An 18,034-nucleotide genomic window follows, 5' to 3' on the forward strand; every position below is an offset into this window, starting at 1 on the left:
GGTTTGCATTTATCTATTTTTAATTTGTCAAAACATTGTTTTGCAGTATCTAATGGAGACTTTAAAAGCTTCATGAACTAAAAGACACATTTTGCCAAAATTAAATGAGCTCAAAAGAATGAAAAGTTTGGGCTGAGTTCAAAACTTCTGAGTTCCCAAGGAAAACAAGGAATAAAACTTGGAGTTTTTATTTCTTGTATTTGGATATTAAACATATGAAATTTAAGGGTCCAATCTGGATTAAAGGAATAAAAATTTGGAGACAAACCCAACTGTGACATGTATTGAAAGACTTTTAAACCAAAATCACACTAAATGGCCTGCCTAGCAACCACATTTTTAAAATTTCAGATGTTTCCTAAGCAACAACAATAGAACTTTTTTTTTTCTAAATCCTAAGCTGTTTCTAATCACGTAACAGAAATGGATGGCCTTGTATGTTTAATGAGAAGAGAAAATCAGAAGATCCACTACTCTTCAAGCAATTGAGGATATTAATCTGATTCTTTCTCATAAAATTGATTAATGGAGTAAAAATATTTAATTTTTCTAGCAAGAAGAGAAATGCAAATAAAAGCAACAAATCATCATTTCACCTATTAAGAAGCTAAAAAACAGCTGGCCATTCGGATGCATGCCCATAATCCTGCAGCTCTGGAGACTGAGGCAGGAAGATCACAACTTCAAAGACAGCCTTAGCAACTTAGTGAGGCACAGTCTCTAAATAAGATATAAAAAGGGTTCAGGATGTGGCTCCGTGGTTAAGCACGCTTGGGGTCAATCCAAGTACAAAAACAAGAAACTGGAAAACATCTCCATTGCATCCCATAGGTTTTCCATATTTTTTAATGATTTTCAGATTTCATTAGGATAAATTCTTCAACATGAGATAATTGAATGAAAAGCTTATGAAATGCTTAGTTAAAATATTATATGTGACAAGTATCAAAAACACAAATGATATAGCATTCTACTAGCATTAATTTCTTGGCAATTAATTGTTTTAACTTAATATAAAGTAAAATTCACCCTTCTTGGTGCATGTTCTCTGAGTACTGTAACGTGACCATTCACAGAACAGGTCCATCACCCCCAAGGTGTCCCTTCATTATTAACCCCTTTCCCACTCCAACTCCTGGGAACCACTAATCTGTTCTCTGTACTTATAATCTGCTTTTTCCATAAAGACATATAATTGGGCATCTACACCATGAAACCTTTGGAGTCTGGCTTATTTCACTTAACATAAAGCATTTGAAATTTTTCTATATTGTTGCAGGAACCAATTGGTTTAGGTTTTTTTCTTTCTTTCTTTCTTTTTGAGTAGTGTTTCATGGTGAGCAGTTACCACAGTTTGATTTTCCATTGATCCATTGTTCAGTTGCTTGCACTTTTGGGTTTGGTACCAGAGACTGAACTCAGGAGGGCATAACCACTGAGCCACATTCCCAACTCTTTTTTAATATTTTTTGTTTAGAGACATATTCTTGCTAAATTGCTTAGGGCCTCAGTCAGTTGCTGAGCCTAGCTTTGAACTCAAAATCTTCTTGCCTCAGTCTCCCAAGCTGCTGGGATTATCGGTATACACCACTGCAGGCAGCCTTTTTTCTTTTTTTCACCCCCTCTTGAGTTAATCAACACTTTGGTTAATAAATTTTATGTCATAATTATTCTGTAGTTTTTAAGTACCTGGTGAAAATTTAAGTTCTCCCAGGAAATATTGGTACCCAAGTGTGAAGAACACAGGATTAGGTAAAACCATATCCAGGATAAAGTATCTAAAGCTTTTGGCACCTAGTTAAAATTTGGAAAGTACGAGGTATAAAAAGATACCCTCCAAATTAAAACTAATTGTGAAGCCTTAAAATACTCAGACCAGTTACTGACAGGGGCAGGGTTGTTGTTTTAATGATTCCAACTTTCAAAAGTTACTTTGAATGCTTTTGCTCGTTATGGAGGAACATGCAAGGGTACATAAAAAGTTCTCAGATTTAAACTTCCCTTAATAAGTTAAAAACTGAATGATCAATATTAATGGCCAATAATATTTTTAATTGTAAAAATAAAATAATAATTGTCTCTACCTGCAAGGAGTTTACAGATTTGCTGTGGGTAGGTTGTCTTGTGACTAGAGATAAATGACAATCCAGGAAAGAAAATTACCGAATCCAGATGGACTTCAGAGTTGATACCAGTGGGAAAGCTTGTGGGAGAAAAAGGGAAGGGCAAATTTTGCTGTGTCCTGAAGGAAGAGTAAGATATTTCACCTAAAATCATCGTTATCTATAGCCCATACACCTCTAAGTGTAAAGCAGTTAGACGCTCTTGAAACTGATATTTTTTTCTGTTCTCATGCAGCTATATGAGTCACAATACCACCCAAGATAATTAGAAAACCCTTTTAGCACCCAAATGGCAGGAAATAGTTGTCTGTGTATCCAGGGCACATCACTAAGTATCATCTTCAAATTTGCCGGATAACACCCATATGATCAATTACACAACACCACTATTAAATTAAGAGAACATTAACAGAGAGGGAGGAAGGACTAATGAGTCATTCCCAAATAAAACTGTCTGATTCCATTTGTACAACAAACTAATCAAAGTCAGATGTGGTAGCTAAATCTCAATTCACATATATTTCTGTAGCCAGAAACTGTGTCTTTCTGTAATACCAACGTTTATATGGTTTTAATAAGTTTTTCAAACTGTGTCCATCTAACATTTCAAATAAAAAAATTACCGTAGTTCATTTAGAAAATACTTTTTCACAAAAAGCACACAAACAAGTACATATTCCTCTTCATTTTCCATTGAGCCTCTCCTTTCTCAGCTTTCTCCCTTCCCACTAGTTTTTACCCAACCGTCTAACTCCTCTTTTCTCATAAGCACATTCTAAAAAATGTGTACAAAGTCATCAAGGAAGCATATTCATTTTTAAGCTTAGAATATTTGATTCCCAGACATTTAGTCATCAAGAACACAAAGCTACTGGATATTAATTACTGTTTTAATGTGAAATAAATATATATGAAACATATATGAAAAATACAAATATAGTTAATATATAAATATATTCCTTCATTAACCAAATCAGCAAATATTAATTACATGTCTCACATGAGCTGGGCTCTGAGATATTCTGTGAAATTCATACCCCCTGCCCTCACTGTGTACAGAGTCTTAAGAATGCAGGCTATAATCCAGGGCAGTGTACAATGAAAGAGGGAAAGTAATGTGGGGCACAAGAAAGGATCATCCTTCCCAAACTGAGTTAGGAAAATCTCTAAAGAATGTGATCCTTGAGTTGAGTCTTGAAAAGGCAAGTAGAAAAAAATCAGAAAAAAATAGAAATAAAAAATAAAAGGGGGCATCCCAATCAGAGGATACAGCAAGTGAGAGATGTTTTTGTGGAACTGCAGGTGGTTGATGCAAGGCCAGGCATTGAAGTTATGCTTGGAGATCTGTAATGAACTAGAAATCATCACATTTTTAGTTTACAAGATTCTCACTTTCCAAAATGACATCTCTTTTCCTGTCCTACAAGTTAAGCATTTTTAAATGAACATGAAGTTAATGTAGTTTCTTTGGAGGGTACATTTGTGCATGTATTCTCTCTGTAGGTCCTGGTCACCCAGTGGAGTGCCAGGTTGGGAGTCCTCCCCCAAGTGGCCTTCTGTGGCCTGACACTGCTAACCCTCCCTGGCCTCCTTGCTGATAATTTGGCGCCATGTAACTAATTCTGAGAAAACTGATATGGACAAAAGTGATCTAAGCTGCTTTCAAACCTGGCCATGAAAACCTTCCTCACTCAAAACTGTACTCTTACTCTTCCCATCCAGCAGTGATCTAAGACATTGTTCATGGCAGCATCATGAGATGGAAGCAAACTGTGCTCCTGAACTTATAGCAAAGTTTCTCCACACTGGACTATGACTTGAGCACAATATAAACCTTTATTGTGTTCAGCCACTGAGGTTTTAGTTTTAGTTTTGTGTCAGTAGTTAATTCAGAGGATTCATTCCAGCCTCTCAACTGACACTTTTCATTATTTTATAGATAGATAGAAAGATAGATATAGATAGATAGAGAGAGAGTGTGTGTGTACACACACACACACACACACACACACTGGGAATCAAATATACATATTTGATTCCCAGACATTTAGTCACCAAGAACACAAAGCTATTGGATATTCATTAATGTTTTAATGTGAAATAAATATATGTATAAAACATATATGAAAAATACATCTATAGTTAAGATATAAATATATTCCTTCACTAACCAAATCAGCAAATATTAATTACATGTCTCACATGAGCTGGGCTCTGAGACATACATACATACATACATACTCATACACATATACACACACACACATACATAGTAAGACAATACAAAGGTGTAAAATATAATAATCTTTTCGATATCCTCCTTCCAAACCTACCTTCTAGAATTAGCTATGTGAACAGTGGTGTAAAGTCTTACACCCTACTCCATGCTCAAACCACAGAATACATTTTTTATTTAATAAAACATGCATTATATTTTCATTGCTTTCACTTTACTATTAGTGATAGATATCCCTGAAGGATAAAACATGTAGGTCTAAGGTTATTTTTAGTAGTAATCTAATATTCTATAATATGAATTAAATGTATATTCAATTCTTCCTGTATTGATAGATATTTGATTTTTCTCATTTCTTAGTAGGAAAGGAGTCATTATTACAAACAACACTGCCATAAACACACTGCACATAATTCAAAGAAATTACATCCCCCCAAATTTAATAGCTGGTATGGTAAAGAGACTGAATCATAAGAACTGATACCCAAACAACCATCTGTGCACCACACATGACTTTATTACAAGCTTTCCTTTTTCATTCTTTCTTTGACATTGGTGCTTGTATTTTGCTAGTATATATTTCCCCAAATATTATAGTCCAAGTTCCAGTTATCTGTTGCCACATAGTAAATCACCCACATTCTGCAGCACAGCAAGGATTCAGATTGAAGTTTCTGACTTTGGATCTCTCATGAAGCTGCAGTTTAAAAGAGACTAATGCTGAGACAATGAAGAGGTCTAAAAGAGTGGAGGACTGGTCAGACTCCCTTCTCTCTTATGTGGTCTCGGGGCTTCCCTACATGGTCTCTAGCACAGGCTAACCTTAACTTCCTTATAACACACTGCCCTCAGAACAGTTGTATCCTGGGAGAGCTTACTGCCTGTAAACAAAGCATTTTCATGAACCAGGCATGGCCTTCTATGGCTTAGCCATGGAAGTCTGGCAGCCTTATTTCCCACATGATGTTGTTTACAGGCGACTCACAAGCCTTCCTGCATTTAAAGGGAAAGGATCATACTCCTTTTATTGGTGGAGGAGTAGCACATATCTAGAAGAACATTTGTGACCAGAAATCTTATTTTTGTGATTTTGGAGAGATAAAACATGCTATAGCTAACTCTCTGGCCACAATTTATGCCTTACCCACCTCTCTCACACACACTCAAGAAACACAAACTTATCTTCTCAAAAAAACTCTCAAAAGTTTAGCCCCACTTATGGGGTCAGACTCAGGATCAAGGATTTGTGTTTGTGTGTGTATGTGTGTGTGTGTGGTGTGCTGGGAATTGAACCCAGGGCCTTATACATTCAAGGCAAGCATTCTACCAACTGTGCTATAGCCCCAGCCTGTATGACTAAGAACCTTACCATCTAATCCAGATCCAGGTACAAGTAAAGCTACTTGCTGTAGTTTTTCAGGTCCTGTTTGTTTAGGAGTCTTCTGCTCTATCTGAAGTCCTATGATTTAAGGAGAAAAGTTGTCTGCTCCCTCCTCCACATACCTGAGATACACTGATGGGGCCATAATAAAATAACCATTGCAAATTACTCATTCAAAAAAAAAAAAAAAAAAATGGGAGGAGAGGGTGAGAGGTCCACAGTAGCTGTTGGTATACACCAACTTTGAAAGCCCTCCAGACACATGTTGTCATTTTCCTGATCAGTATCTAATGCTGCTTTCTGAAACAGGTTTTCTAGATCTCTGGGCTTCCCCCACAGGTCTTAGTTCTTCCCTACAAGTTGTGATGGTATTGTTGGTTAATTAATTGGTTGGTTCATTAGTTGATTTTTTTTTCTGTTTTATTTTGTTTTTGAGATGGGAATCTCACTATGTTGCCCAGTCTGGTCTTGACCACATGTGCTCAAGGGATCCTTCCATTTTATCTCTCAAGTAAAATAATATACCTATACCACGGCACCCAGCTTGGTTCCCCACTCCCCCCACCTTAATAAGTTGCCTTTATCTTCAGCTAAATGGATGGTTTTCTCAGCCTACAGAAATTCTTATATAGAGAAACTCAAGAATTACAAGGTGCTTTTCATTTTGTAATGCTTCTGTCCCTTTTAGTCTAAGCTGATACATTTCCATTAAAGTTTTTGTGGTTTCTTTGTGTACTGATTTATAATCTACTGGAATAATTAAATTTATGTGTCAATTTGACTGAGCCATATAGGATGCCCAGCTAGCTGGTTAAATCTTATTTCTGAATGTGTCTGTGAGAGTGTTTCTGGAAAAGTTTAGCATTTGAACTGATAGACTAAGTATAGAAGATTGTTCTAACTGATGTGGTGAGTCTCATCCAGTTCACTGAGGCCTAAATCGAACAAAAAACAGTGAAAGAAGGAAGGTTGAATTCACTGTTTGAGCCGAAATATTGGTATATGTGCATATATCACATTGGTTCTGTTTCTTCAGAGATCCCTGATTTATAAATATACTTCATTACACAAAAATCATATCCCCAACATTATTGAGATTATTCCTTGGGTTCTCTGTGAAATTCTATAAAACATCACCTTTAAAATTCTTAGAAGCCTTGTTGTTTAATGGAGAGAATCTGTGAGGCAGTTCCTTAGAACATTCATAGAAGGCATTTTTCTGTTTTAATCCCCGCCTTAGTTTTCACTTCCTCTTTCTTCTTTTCAATCACCACCGGAATCCTTAAAGAACCATATGAGAATTTTCCTTCTTCCCTAAGTCTTTATCAGCTGCTTTGGTAATAATGGCGCACATATGCCAAGTAACAGGGAGGACCTGACAAAAGTCTTTTTTTAACATTTTTTTATTTGTTCTCTATATGACAGTAGAATGCATTTTGACACATCATACATAAATGGAGTGTAACTTCTCATTTGTCTGGTTGTACATGATGCAGAGTTACAAAGGTCATGTAATTATATATGTAAACAGAGTCCAATTCATTCTACTATCATTCCTACACCCATGCCACCTCTCCTCCCTTCACTTTTTTTCTGTCTAGTCCAAATTACCTCTATTCTTTCCCCTCTCCATTGTGAATTAGCGAAAACATTTGACCTTTGGTTCTTTGAGATTGGTTTATTGCACTTAGCATAATATTCTCTAGTTCCTTTCATTTACTGGCAAATGCCTTAATTTCATTCTTCTTTAAGGCTAAGTTATATTTCATTGTGTATATATACCACAGTTTCTTTAACCATTCATCTGTTGAATAGCACCTAGGTTGGTTCCTTAGTTTAGCTATTATGAATTCAGCTATTATTAACAGCTTGTATAAATGATGTGGCTGCATCATTGTAGCATGCTGATTTTAAGTCTGTAGATGTCCTTTTAATAGAAAGCTGATTTACTAGAACATTAAGTTGTTTTACCAGGAAGTTTTTTTTTTTCATCCAACACAATTAACTACCCTAATGTGGAATGCCCTGATGTCAAATTACTGCATGTGTTAGACTTGCCATCCTATACCTTTTAAGTGTGGCCACATAAAGATATTTGCTGATTTTCTTGATAGTAGATATATATTTCTTTTAAGTACTGAAAAATGAAACCAGGGGTGCTCTACCACTGAGCTACATTCCCTGTCCTTTTTATTTTGAGATGGAATCTCAACTAAGTTGTTGAGACAGGCCTCAATCTTGCGATCCTCCCACCTCAGCCTCCCAGGTCATTGGTAGAATTGCAGGCATATGCCACCTTGCCAAATAGAATATTACATGTTACCACAAATATTTTTCAAAAATTCAATATGTGCATATTGCAAGTTAAACAGCTTAGATATAAATACAACTTGCATTGCACTTTATACTGCTATATTACACATCTATTCAGCAGTTTGTCTCCAAGGAAAGTGCTGCTTCTACCCTAATGTTGAAAGTCTCTGAGTACCATTATTACTTTCTCCTGGAGTAGCTTTGGTTTTACCTTCCCACAGCACAAAGGGACAGCAAATAGCCTCCACTAATAATAATCACTTATAAACATTGAATTGCTATGAACTTGAAATTCCATTATGCAATGTTGCACTCCTACTCTGCCTTACTATCAGACCAAAAAAAAAAAAAATCCATAGTACTTTAGTGCATATAATCTAACTCTCTACAATAACTTCCAAGAATCACTTCTAATATATGCCTGATTAGCATCTTTATCACCTTTTCTTAGGACACACAAAATCCATGCAATATTTACTTCCATCCATCTACAATGATCTTAAGTAAGGCAATTTAACATCTGGCTGGGGTGTGGGTGCATTTTGAAATGTCCTGCCTTGCTGAGAGCCATTAGCCAAGTAGGTATGACAATTTCCTTGCCAGCGTACCCCATGTTGCTTAGAGGAAGGACTCGTGGAAATGGACTTGCCTTGAACACTTTGCAGTGACATTGCATGTAAGGTGACCTTGCTCAAGGACCAGGGTGGATCCGGGTTTAGGGCGGATCAGGGTTTAGGGCTCTCCTTGGGTTTAGGGCGGTTCCAGGTTTAAGGTGTACCCTGCTGGGAATAGGGCGTATTCTGCTGCCTCAGACGTGCCTGCTCCTGTAATTCCCGTTGAGTTCTCCCGGGATTCAGAGAGTATTGGGGATTTTGCCCAGAACGTGGATTTTGCCCAGAATGTGATTGTAGAGTGTCAGTGTGAGTTCGGGAATAAAGAATTGCTGTTTGAATCTACAAGGCTGTGAGTGGCTCGTGATTTTGTGCCCAGCCAGACTGCGGCACTGCCTGGCCTCTGGCTATAACAAAAACCCTTTAAGCTATCAGGAATTTGATGAACTGGAGAACTCTATCGGGGGTTTAAAAAAATGATAGGGGCCATCAGTTGCTTAGCAATGAATCAAGGTTAGTGAACAGGAATCAGAGCTGAAGAATATTTATATGCAATGGCAGTCTCCACTAACTTGGAGACAGTACAGATGGGAAATCAACCCTTCAAGGATTATTTACCACTTCTAAGGAAAACAAATGACCATCTCCAATTAACAGTAAGAGGACATTTCTGAGGTCAGCCATCATTACAGCTCTACCAGTCTGAGAAACCGGAGAGCTACATACCAAGCTTGGCTCTTCCTGAGTCTTCAGTATTTACAGTATTTATTTGAATGTCTTCAGAAAGACATGGACACCATCAAGTAATTGAAAATACAAAATCCTTTACATCTCACAATAATACTTAAGGAAGAAATTTAATAAATGAAAAGGAAAGTAAGCTTTGGTTTGAGAACCTCTTCCCAAACTACAACTTATACATAAATATAAATGAGTGAATGGAACAGGGCAATGGTGTGTTGTCTCTAAATCCAAGCTATTGCCCACAGAGCGTCAGGAAGTCACCTGTGGAAACCTAAGGCAATAAAGAGTGAAAGTAGAATGCATCCTCCTCCCATTTGTGCGGTAGATACAATACACCTTTGGACACTGTTGAACACCTTTCCCTTCTGAACACTTGGCTTTTGCACTTATCTAAGCACCTGTTGCTGCCATGTGATGACCCAGGGGCTATTACAGCAGAGCTCCTGTCCCCCCAATAAAAACACACTTGATCTGGGTCTCCAGGGCCTGCTTTGTCTTTTCCTGAGTTAAAACAAAAAAAAAAAAAGGATTTCTTAGGGTTTAAAATTATCTCAAGCTAAATTATAATCATCCCTTCTCTTGTGCATGAGAAATATAAAATTTCTCCTTCCATAGAAAATATTAACTGATGGGTGTTTCCTTTATAAATAATGTTGTGTGCCCTTCCATTTCTGCAGTTTTTTATTAACAAATTTTGTTTTGTAAAGCAGTTTTTGGTTCACGGCAAAATTTAAAAAGAAAATTAAAGTTCCCTTATGCTCCCCATTTCTGCATAATTTTTAATTTAATTTGATTCACTAATGAAGCAAATGCATTTGCGATGTTTTTCCTGTACTAGAGATTCTAGACATCTCTCTCAAATATTTTCTTTACTTTGTTTGAAATTCATTCTATCTATAAAATTAGTCTGAATGACTTTAGGAGAATAAAGTATATAATTTTCCTTTAAAATCAGAAAAAGCAAGTAAATGTAATGGAACATTCCAGATAAAGCTTAGTTTATGGATTAACATTTTTTTCAATCTCAATATAAATGTACTAAAATATCTATCCATATTAGTTTCTTATTTGGGGCTTATATATAAATCGGTAAAACGTGAATAGTGGTAATGGTGGTGGTGGTAATGGTGATGATGTTTTTTACAATAAAAATTAATTCTATCAAAATTAAGATGAATGCAATCTAATTATAACAGAATTTCATATGCTAATACTATAAATCTAGCAAAAAAAAAAAATCTCAAGTCGATCTGCCACTGGTTATATAATTTAGAAAGCCCAATCCAACAGATTAGACTGCCAAAGCATATTTTGATTTGGGCTTGAATTCTTATTCTCTGTCTATATTAATCAAATTAGCTATACCCACGCCAGATCTCCACTTATCCTAATGGTAGTTACACATAGTCAGTGAATACAGAGACATAGCTTTGAAGCACCTAAGGGTATTTTTTAGTGAAAATTGACCTGGCCAGCAGCACTGGAGAAATGACCTGGAAGCCAAAGGTTCCCATTATAATTCCAGAGAGTTCACTCTCATTATTGCTGATAATGACCTGGAAACTAAACTGTGATCAAATCAGAAATCAGAAGAATCCCACAGTTCCAGGAGTCATTTCAAGAACACACAGAAAACCCTCAGAAAATATCTCTTCAGGGAGCTGTTGTAAGTTTGACCTCCAAAATTTTCTCTCTCTGGGAAAGAAATTGGATTAAATTTTTTTAAATTGTTTTTAGAACATGATTTAGTAAGTCTTTTCTGGAAATAAACAAAGACCAACTTAATGAGAACACAAAACGGCTATGTATTCAGTTTACTGTTGTAAAAGACTAAACCACTGTCACTTGTGTTGTGGCAGACTTAAAGATAAGCAGAGGAATAGAAAAGCTGTACAGAAGAAAAAAGAGCCAGGCGTGCCCTGATTAGAAACTGTTGTGTAGAGAAGCTGAAGGCAGGATAACTAGACAGGCGTGACCAGCTATGGTATGCATATTTGACGTTCTCTGCTTTGTCCTAAGTTAAAAGTGAGAATGAAAATTGGAGACATTTTCATGTATTAATACAGTCTTGGGGACTTGGATCCCTTGTCACAGACGTATTTTCTTCCTGGATAAATACCAGCTTCCTAGAAGTTTGATTTATAGCAGACTGGCTTCCATGTTTTACTGGGGTGTTTATAGCACAGAGGAAGTTGGTTTCATGGGCACATTGCTACAAGCTCTGGGTCAGAGTTCCATTTTTGTAATATATATATATGAAAATATATATTTTTTCATTCCAGCAAAGTAAAGGAAAGTATGGGAATAAATAATACTAAAAATTTCACAAAAATTCCATGTCCCAAACAGTGCTTTCTCACCACCTTAATGTTTCTATTAGAGTAAGGATGGTACATGAGAAGAAATCTGCTCCCTTGGATCTCAATTGAAGTAAAGAAATTGTAATGACATTCGTTAGTTTTGTTACTACTAAGTACAACAAGAGAAAAAAAATACAGAAACGCAAAAAAAAAAAAAAATGAAGTGCTTCTATATCATAATAATCTGAAGACTGATAGATAATCCAAGATATATCAGTAGCAGCAGCAGTATCCATCTTTTTATCTAAGATGGAGACTTCTACTTCCAAAGCCATTCATGATTCAGGTTCCTTCTCTCTTACTATTGTATGTCCTTGTAGGGTTTTTCTTTCACTTGAATGGCCACAGTTGGTTCTTCACCATTCTGTCTGTGTTCCAGCCCATGCAAATGGGGAAAGAGAAATAAAAGAAAGTGCTTCCTTTACGATTATTGTAGAGGGCTGGGGATGTGGCTCAAGCCGTAGCGCACTCGCCTGGCATGCGTGTGGCCCGGATTCGATCCTCAGCACCACATACAAACAAAGATGTTGTGTTCGCTGAGAACTAAAAATAAATATTAAAAAAATTTATTTCTCTCTCTCTCTTTTAAAAAAGAAAACGATTATTGTAGAGCAGTTCCACTCACACATCATACCAATCACACATGGTCACATGGCCATATGTAGAAATACAGCATTTAGCAGTGCCAACTTGACAAGGAAGGATCATAACCAAAAGGAAAAAAGGAGGACATACAGACAAAGGAAATTAACATTTTGGTGCCTGCCACAGATATAATAATGGTTACATATTTCAAATGTCAAGAAAGTTATAAAATAGATTAAAATGCTCCCCTAGTCCCTTTGAATCATTGTCCAGTAAAACCAATAATGAGTTGCAGACCAATTCACATTTATCTGCTTCATCCTTTTGGATATTCCAAGAATTTTTAGGCATTTAATATAGAAAGCTTAGTACAGAGGGTCGAGAAATTTTCAAATATTAAGATCCTTTCATATTTTATTGGATAGTACAAAGAAGACAGTAAAAAAACAAATCTTTTCTTGCATTTTTTCCCTTCAAATCTATTTTAGGGCAAGCTAAGAAAAGAGAAACAAGTCATGTTTTGACAAAGTTCTAATTATGCCTTTATCAAATATTTTAACAATAGTCATCTTTACGTCTGGGCAACAAAAATACCTGAGAAAATTAACTTAGTGGAGGAAAGACTTATTTTTGCTTACAGTTTCCAAAGTTTCCGTCCATATTCCTTTGGTTCCATTGTTTCTAGGTCTGTGGTGAGGCAGAGCATCACAGCAGGGAGGGTGTGTCTGAGCAAACCTGCTCACCTCTTGGCAGCCAGGAAACAGGGAGGGATTGGGAATGCCCTTCCAAGTCAGGCCCCTAATGACTAATTTCCACCATCTAGTCCCCACCTCCAACAGTTTCCATGACCTTCCAACAGTCCACTTGATTATAAATCAGTCAAGGGATCAACCCATTGATAAGACCAGAGCCCTCATGACCCAATCACTTCCCCAAAGCCCCACCTATGTTCAGAATTCTCTTCTTATTTTTTTTATTTTGCTGCACTGGGGACCAACTCTTCAATATATGAGCTTTTAGAGAAATTTCCATACCCAGATTATAATAATATCTAAAAAATCAAATAGTAACGACAACCTAATAAAATTTTGAGTGTTTTAGAAAAGGCAAATAAAAAAAGACAAAGCACTATTCCTATCTATGTCATAGAATCTGAATTTTTTAAATCTGATTCATGGCTTATTAGGCTTCCACTTCAGCAACAGCCTTCTAGATACATGGATATCCCAAGGTTAAGATGATTACACCTGTACAGTTTACACTTGCCTTCATGTCAAGTGTAGCCCCCTCCACATCTATTGTCCGAGAATGGTTCTCATCTTTTGGTTATGTGACATACAAAATATATCACTTTAGGATGTAAAAGAGCATGAGTGAGAGAGCCAAGTGCCAATGTGCGAAGTAACGCCCTGATCCTTCATTGCCTCAGGAAGGAATCTGTTATGGGGAGATGACTACAAGAGGATCAGTGTTCTGAGTCTCGCGTGTATTAGAGGCCTTAACTTTAGACTTTTGAAATTTTTACCAAACAGAACTGTGCATATAGATATTTTATTCCTATATGTGTTTTAGATATGTTTATTTTTCAGATAAACTATAATTTTTATAACTTTGACTCTTCTTATTTTTTTATTTTGTAACCTCTGGGAGCCAACCATTTTTATGGGTGGAGTATAGGTAGTATCCCATAAGCAGGAGGGAGCCCCCAAGCAAGGGCAAAGGGCAAGTTGATTTACCTTCTCCCTTGTTAAATGCTATAAGACGCTGTCAAAAAGTATAAGTAGCCACAGTATTGTGTTTGAAGAATGTTGAAGATGGGGAAATATCTTGTAATTCTATATTATCAGGAAGTTTGTTTAAATTTTTTAAAAGGATTTTTGTGTTTATCTCAGAGACAAATTTAAAACATCATATTGTTTTTATCCTATGTAGTTATAACAAAAAAAATTGATTCTTATCACCTTTAAAAGAATTTTAGAAAACTAAAGGTCCATAAATGTTGCCATCAATGAGAATATTTAAGCAAAGGCCAGAGTTTTAGAGTCTTTGAAAGAAGGATTGGTTGACCTGGAAGGTGTCAGAAGGGAAAATCCATCATTTATCACATTGGGTTAACAAATTCCAAGCACAAATGTGTTTTAATCACAAATGTGTTTTAATCATAGCTTTTTCTCTTCCTCTTCCATCTATTCTCTCAGAGACCTGACTTTTAGACTTATGAAGTTTTCTCCAAACAGAACTGTTCATGTAACAGATATTTTATTCCCATATATGTTTTAGACATGTTATTTTTCAAATAAACTATAATTTTTATAACTTTGACTCTTCTTATTTTCTTTATTTTTCAACCTCTGGGAGCCATCCATGTTTATGTATGGAGTGGAGTACAGGTAGAATCCCATAAGCAGGAGGGGAACAAAACTTTACTATGTTCTTTTTCTCAGGAATAGGGTACTTCCTATGTCAATTCAGGGCCATGGGATCCTAAGGTAGCCTTCTTACAAGAAAAAAGATGTGGTAGCAATATGATTAATGAATGTGAAGACAAAATTAAGACAAGCAAATAAACAAAATAATCAAGGAAATCTGAAATAAGGACTGGAATAATGTAATATTGTTTTCAGTTCTTGTGTAGCTAATAAGACTTTTGAATATGGCACAGGAATAATCTCAGGACAATTATGTATCAGAAAAGGGAAATTTTTATATTTAAGATGAAAAGTTCTGAAAACTAGATAGGAACATGACAAAAAGGATGGTATAAATGAAAACATTATTTTGTAAAGTGAAAAGAAAAAATTAAAATGGAAAAAAGCAAAGGAAGGAAGAAGAGGAGGGAGGGAGAAAATCAAAGGAGGAAGGAAGATGTATAAAGAAACAATACTTTCAAATAACACTAAGCATGTATTTGGATCAAAAGCTTTCCTATTTTCAGGGCTTCTCATGTAAAACCAGTGTTCCTATATTGATAGGTAGGTAAAAACTCTGACCTTGTTTTCTAGACAACAGTTTTGTTTATTCCCAAAGTGACAAGTAGATTTTATATGTGCACCAATGTTTCCTGGGTTGTTATGTTAAATAAAATAGCAATCTTGAATTCTAGTTTGGTACACAGCAGTGAGGGGTGAAGCTGATGGCAATGTGCATTCCATTATCTTTGAGTTCTTCTTGTGATGAGACACAAATGCAAGGTGACTGATGGAGGTCAGAAATGCATTCTGTAGTCATGGTTGGTGACTCTGTGTGAAGATAAATGATCTTCATAGGCATTTGACCCTTTAGCCTCCCGCACTGGTATTGAACTAGTGGCTTTCTTCCATAATGAAGTAGTGATTGACGAGGCAGGTTTAGAGAAATGTTGAGTCAGCCACCATTTCAGAACAAATTCTTCTTCCTTATGTACACTAGAGCAGTAGTTCCCAACTTGGGATGACACAAGGGAGACACATCTGGAAGAATTACCTGGAGAGCTATATAGAATTATACATTATCACCATGACCTACAGTTGAGAAATGGCTTCTAGCTCCCTAACTCCAAGAGATCAAGGCTCTTCCATTTTAATGACTGCATTAAGGCAGAGTGCACTGCAGGAAAATGCAAAGCACAAGATTCATAGCAACAATTCTCTCAGTTTCAAAAATATAAAAGCAAAGGATATGCATTAGCTATATTGGATATTACAGGAAAGAAAGCCCTATAATTTAGTCAAAGAATCTGTCCTAGTTCATTTTGTGCTGCTCTAGCAGAATGACTGATATTAGGTAATTTATAATGAACATTAATTTATTGACTTACAGTTCTGGAGAGTTCAGCATCAGTCTTCTTACTGTGCCATTCAGTTGCAGAAAGACAAAGACAAGGTGAGCAAGAAAGGAAAAGGTGGCTGAACTTATCTTTTTATAAGAAAAGCTCTGCAATGATACTGGCACTTATCTGTTCATGAGAGTAGAACCCTCACGGCCTAATCACCTCTTAAGAGCCCTACCTCTTAGCTGTCACAATAAGCAATTAAGTTTCAACATGAGTTTTAGAGGGACAAACATTTGAATAATAAATCTTTCAACCCAGCTGCCTTATTAGAATCCCTAGGAAGTTTTTAAAATATGCTCATACCAATCCAATTTGATAAAATTTCTGGGGATGAACTGAGGTCTCTATAGTTTAAAAAAAAACTCCCCTGTAATTCTGACACAGACAAGAGGGAGAACCTCTAAATTATACCAACTAGCATAAAGAAATCAGCACTTGATTGCATACCCACTGCATAATCTAGTCCCACCTCCAGTATGAATTCAATATGTGCTCTTTTAGTAAGTTACCTAACATCTTGGATTCTTAGTATTCTCAAAATTAGTGTGAGAGAAGAAGACTACATCATTCAACAAACATTTTCTTTTTAAAGGAACATCAGGCACATACCGTAATGTGCCTTATCAGACCTCTTCTCTCACTCTGAGCCATGTCTCATGTTCTCAGCTTCTCTCTCTTCACTCCCTCCCTGCAGAACCTGTTTTAGCTCCCTCATTACTTTTAAGCTCAAGTTCCCCTTGCTTCCCAGATTTCACTCACTCTGGCCTGTCATTAGGGAATGCTCCTGCTCCCTCTCCCTCCTCACTCCACCAGTTGGCCTTATCTGTCTAAACACATACACTTTTTTCTCAAAGTCATAAAAAGTTTGACCACAAAAGCTGAATTGACAGGCTTCCTTGTTTATATCCAGTCTAGTTCTTTTCCAGAAACTACAAGGAAGCTGCTTCTCCATATTGGCCCACATACAGTTAGGCCAGTTTGTGACTCTGTCAAGGGAGGATGGAGTTACTATGACTGATTTATACTGATCTTTTGCAGTGAAGTAGATATTAGGTAGTCAACCATGAGGCCTGCTAAAAGGGTTATTAAGCATGTGTTAAATATATGTTAGAATAAACTGAGCTTGGATCCAGAGACAATATAAAAAGGAAAACATGTGTTACCTGCCTTGTAGGTGCTCACAGTCCTGTGGAGGTGTTAGAAATGTGAACAGGTTGCAAGACAAATGGTAAGTTTTATAAGGAAGGTGTGAAGAAAGTGCTCTGAACCCAGAAAGGAAGGGAAACTAAGGGTTCCAGAAAAAGGAAGGACAGTATTTCAGAGGAGCTAGCATCTGGACTCGTGTCTAAGGTGCCTTCTACTCTATGATTCTATTCCATAAACCCTTTGGACAGTTCTAAAAAATGTAAATGACACAGGCTAAATATGTCCTGAATATTCTACACCCAATATGTAGTATCAATAAAGCATTTTCCTTCACAGAACACTATTCTATGTTACCTATCACCTCTAAATAATATTAATAGGGAAAATCTTTCTATACTGGTAGTGCTGAAACCCAATGGCTTCTGTTACTATTAGCCAAAAAGAAGCATGCTACAGTGACTTGACAATGAAAGGAAAGAAAAAAAAATTCAAGATTATGACAGTGAGAAGAGTATATGGGCATTTAGAACAATCTGTAAATTGAACACCCATCATAGAAAAATGGACAGTTGACTATTCCACTAATAGCTGCCAAACTTGTTATGAATCAAAATTATATGAAAACTTTTAAAAATACATATCAGTATTTTTGGTTCCCTAGGTAAGTCAAATATATGGGATAAAGTTTTGTGTTTTTTTAAGGCAGTAGATAAACATTGATGAG

This window comes from Callospermophilus lateralis, chromosome 7 (assembly GCF_048772815.1).
Source record: "Callospermophilus lateralis isolate mCalLat2 chromosome 7, mCalLat2.hap1, whole genome shotgun sequence".
NCBI lineage: Eukaryota > Metazoa > Chordata > Mammalia > Rodentia > Sciuridae > Callospermophilus > Callospermophilus lateralis.